The sequence below is a fragment of the Lathyrus oleraceus genome, chromosome 6 (assembly GCF_024323335.1).
Source record: "Lathyrus oleraceus cultivar Zhongwan6 chromosome 6, CAAS_Psat_ZW6_1.0, whole genome shotgun sequence".
In the NCBI taxonomy this organism is placed as follows: domain Eukaryota; kingdom Viridiplantae; phylum Streptophyta; class Magnoliopsida; order Fabales; family Fabaceae; genus Lathyrus; species Lathyrus oleraceus.
The window spans coordinates 415,380,398-415,385,714 of record NC_066584.1 but is presented as its reverse complement, the minus strand read 5'-3'; positions in this window follow the sequence as shown (position 1 = coordinate 415,385,714).

The window sequence follows — 5,317 nt, the reverse complement described above, 5'->3', positions numbered from 1 at the left end:
CAACTCACAAAGAAACCAATACACATCACCTGTATGAGATAGATGGCATTCAAGCGAATTGGAAAGCCCGTGGAGAGCTTTACTCCTTTAAACACTTGTCGAGAGAAAATATGGTGGGAAGTGCTTCACATGCATAAAGTACTTCAGCCGCATACCCCGAAGACGAACATCTTAGGGCCATAAGTTAATAGTTGGTGTAAGTTCAATAAGATCAATGGGCACTATACAAAGGATTATCTACAACTCAAGAAGGAGATAAACCTTTCGATACTAGAAGGAAACTTAAAGAAGTATGTTAAGCGTAGCCCCAACGAGGGATCTAGTTCCCGTGGGTGAGATGGCCCTAAAAGTCCTAGATCCAACTAGGTAAAAGATCCGAGTAAGGAGAAAGGAAATAGAACTATCCACCACACACTTAACACCATTATATGAGGGTTATCCGGAGGCAGGGAAACCAATTCCGCCCATAAAAAATATGCATGCCAAATCCTAGAAATCAACGATCCTCGTTTCGACTCCAAGGAATAAGAATCAACAACTCCATAGACCAAGATTACCATATCTGGTATGGATGCAACAAGAATTCACCCTCACAACGATGAACCCTTGGTGATCTCTATTTGATGCGACGAATGGAAATCAAAAGGGTCTTGATTGATCAAGGGAGATCCATGAACATCATATACTAGAATGCATTTGAGAGGCTCCTCCTAGATTTGGATAACCTCAAGCCCTTTCAGGGATCTTTGGTGGGGTTCAAAGGCGAGCCGATGCAAGTAAGGGTTACTATTTTCTTGTGTTATTAACGTCGCACACAGTTTTTATTGAGGCCCTCGTTTTATTTACATAAGCTTTAAGATTATTGCTGATTTACGTGAAAGCTACCACATAGCGAGATAATGCCGTCAAGATCTCCTCTTGAGGCAGATACATGATAGATCCTCATAAAGGAATCCTTATCACCCCTTGAGGCGATTGCATGATGAATCCTCATGAAGGAATCCTTGCCGCCCCTCGAGGAAATTATATGATGGATCATGATGAAGGAATCCTTACCGCCCCTTGAGGGAGTTACATGTTGGATTCTCACGAAGTAATCCTTGCCTCCCATCGAGGAGATTGCATGTTGGATCCTCACGAAGTAATTCTTGTCGCCCCTCGAGGCGATTAAATGTTAGATCCTCACGAAGGAATCCTTGTCATCCCTCGAGACAACTACATGCTCGATCCTTACGAAGGAATCCTTATTATCCCTCGAAGCGATTATATGATGGATCCTCAGGAAGGAATCCTTGTCGCCCCTCGAGGAGATTGTCATACCTCAACTTTGTATGATCTTTTCAAACTTTCATGCATCCCACTTTATTTTATTTTGCTTAAAATAAAATTTCGGTTTTACAGACAGACCGGTTGAATCGATTCTCAAATGCGTGTAAAATTAACGGGTAAAACATTTAAAGGTCGGGCTTGTAGACATCGGTTTTATTGACCTAGGGTTTGCATAGTTTAACCCGACATTCTCGTTTAATTTTTTCGATCTCGTTTACATTCGCAATTCGATCAGCTTAAGCCTTTTCAATCAAGTACTTTTCACTTCAAAATTTGATATTTTCCTGCCCGTTTTCCAAAATCATATTTCATGCTGATCATTTTAATGCATTCATTTTATTTTTTCGAGCACTTTCGTGCTCGATTTTTATTCATTTTAATCCCTTTTTTTTGTATTTTTATCAAATTGTTCAAAAAAAATAGAATTATCCATATTTTCGTTTTGATTTTATTGTGTTTATATAAAAATGTGTGAATTTTATTAGTTTTAAGGGATTTAAATTGATTTTAATCTCTTAAGGCATATATAAGGGGCAATGCAGGTATTTTAAATTAATTGGTAAATCTGTGTTTCTTTGTGCTGATCTCTAACCATTAGTTCAAATTAATCAATGGTTCACACTCACTATCCATGTTTCTCTCCCTCATCCAATCACAATTAAGAAAAGTAAGGAAAAAGAAATAAAGAGTATAAAAGAAATAGAAAAGGAATTGAAAGAATGGTTACTAACACTTAGGTGAATGGTTGTAAAAAGGGGATCTAAAAACCGCGGCATGAGATTAAGGAAGAAAAACCGGCTTTTTGCACAATATGAAACTAAACACAACCTTGATGAAAGGGTACTCATTTCACACAAAAAATGCTATCATCTCTTATACTGAGGATGGCTCTCGCACTTTTAATTGAAAAAGGTGAAAAAATTAAATTCCTCCCTCTCAACTAACCATGTCAAAAACGCATCTCAATTCAAAATCACCACCCTTTCAAAATAACTCCATCGCGGGCACCACCATCATCACCTACCAAACCCGTCATGAACCTCCTTGAAACACCACACACGACCAAACAACGAAAACTCTTCTAGTCGCACCACATACACCTAAATAACACCTTCCTTCTTCTACCTCAGTTGTCGGCCAAATCCTACGTACACCACCATACATCCTCCACCTGCAAGTTTTTCAGTCAACCACAAAAAGCTCTGCTACATCCAAGCACCACTACAACCGTTCAACACCATCTCATTATCCATCGTAAACTATTCACAACACCAATGAGCCACCACTTATTTAGTGATTTAATGCGATCCAGTTTTTTTCATTCCCGGTCCGATTCGTATTCGGCTTGAGTTGTGAAGGTAGTTGAATTTCGATCTGTTTTGCTATTTTAATTTGCTTGGGTTTAGCTTTGTTTAAATTTTTTTTAGGACTGTTTATGTTTAGTGTTTGAGCATCAATTTTGTTTTAATGTTCAGTTTCATTTACGTACGATTCAATTTTCTCAATGTCGATTTTGTTTTCATGTTTACATGTATGCCTGTAGTTTGTCAGTTGTGGTAGCTATGCTGGACTTTTTCGTTATGTTGTAACATATTGTAAATATAATATTGGGTTGCTGTTGTTTACTTTATTACATTGTGTAGATCGCATTTTGATAAGCGAATTCGAAATTTATATGTCGTTGAAATTTTGATACACTGATATGATATTTTGCCATGTTATGATCCTTGTGTACGACATTCCACTCTTGTCGTCATTACATATAAACCGGATTTGAGCACATTATGAAGTGGCTACTTAGGTGAAAGACTCAGTCATAGTCTCGAGTATTAGGCCTAAATGGTAATCACTTGTAAGTCATAAATGCTCATTTTTCACTAAAATACAAATGTGTCTCCTTTTTGCAATGAATTGAAAGAAAAAGACTACCTGGGTGAAAGGTTCAGTCATAGTCCCAAACATTAAACTCAAGTGTTAATAGCTTGTAAGCTCAAGTGTTTGTCTTTCATTCAAAACACTTATAAATATTCGAACATTTTCACAAACAATAATGAAAGAAAAATACTACCTGGGTGAAAGGTCCAATCATAGTCCCAAGTATTAGGCCTAAGTGGTAATCGCTTGTAAGTCATGAATATTCGTATTTCAAGTCTAAAACATACTCAAACAAATCAAACCTAATTTCTCACCCCATGCGATCAACAACTTTTTCAAAAGAGCATTGTTTAGTTCATTCTAATGTGAATATAAACCAGTGCTTAAGCCTCCTCCACGAGCAAACAAGCCAATGTTTAACCATTAAAATGCGATCTAAACACTTGCTCAATAAAAAAACTTCAACCAAACAAACCTATCTTTTCTCGCCTCCGTGCGATCGAAAACCTTTTTCACAAATGGACATTGTTTAGTTCTTTCTAAAGCATATACAAGCTAGCGCTTAAGCCTCCACCACGAGCATACAAGCCAGAGTTTTAGCGTTAGAATGTGACCTAAACATTCGTTCATTAAAATAAATCAATCAACACTCATTTTCTACCAAGAACTACGCAACTTTGAGTTCTCCATCACACCTGGAGATACGTAGGAGCGAGATTCAAACTCTCGTCAAGCACTATAATAAAAAACACCAAAAATATCTTTTATCTTGCATATAACTACGTCGCTTTGAATTCCTCATTGTACCTGAGGATACGTAGGAGCAAGACTCTCAATATTATCAAGCACCCTAATAAAAACATTTTTGCGACCCCTTTTATTTTCCTTTTTCACTTTTGATCACTCAAAGAAAATAATTAGCAAAAGCTAACATTCAATCACAAGTTTAACTAAACGGTACCTGAGTACAACGGATGTGAGGGGTCCTAATACCTTCCCCTTGCGTAATCGACTCCCGAACCCGAATTTGGTTGCGATGACCATCTTATTTTTCTTTTAAGGGTTTTATCGATATTTTCCCTTTCCTTCATTAGAATAAATAAATTTAAGTGTGACTCTGTTAGATATCATTTTCCGCGAGCTCGTGAAGTATCTGTCGTACCTCGGAAAATGAGAACACGACTTAGCGAAGCGCAATCGCACGCTCACAGGATGGACTTAACAGAGTCACCACCGAACTTTGTTTATTCCTTAAAAGGAAAGGGGAATATCGATAAAACCCAAGAAATAACAAAAATGATATTGGTCATTGCAACCAAATCAGGGTTTGGCAGTCGATTATGTAAGGGAAAGGTATTAACACCCCTCGCGTTTGTTATACTCAACAAGAACCGTTTAGTTAGTTATGCGCGTTGGTGTTAGCTTAGAAATGTTAGACTTCTCGAGTTATTAGGAGGGAAAGAAGAATAAGACCAAAAGAAAATAGAAAATGTTTTTGGATTTTTTTATTAATGTACCTAACAAGATTTACAAATCCTGCTCTTACGTATCTCTGAGTGCAATGGAGAACTCAAGACTTACGTAGTTTTGGGTAGAAAATGTTTCTTTGTTGGTCGATTTTAGTGAAAGATACTTTGCGTTAATCAACAAAAAACATTGTTGGCTACCCAAAATAAGTGGATAAGGGAATATTTGCATCACGGCCGAATGGATTTACAAATCAACATTCGTTGGCAACGTCACTAGCTTGCTCACATGTTCAAGTGGACGAAACATTGTTTTGCATCGTCTCAAGACAAAATACCTTTCGTTTGTAAAAAGGGTTTATGGATCAATTACACGGCAACGAGAAAAAAGTTTGATTGGTTTGATGTATTTTTGGATGATGAGAGAGTTCGGAAGGGCGAGAATTACATCTCATTTCCTAACTCTTGGGAGCTCGTGGACTACACCCCGTTCCTTTTTTATCTTATTTGCAAAATTGTTTTGACATTCTTAGATGTTTTAATGTTTGAATTGAGAAAATGCACTCGATGCTAGTTGAGGCTTATTAAGCGTTGTGGAAATGATTTGAGGATGATGAGTGTTTGGATTAACGAGAACTACATCTCGG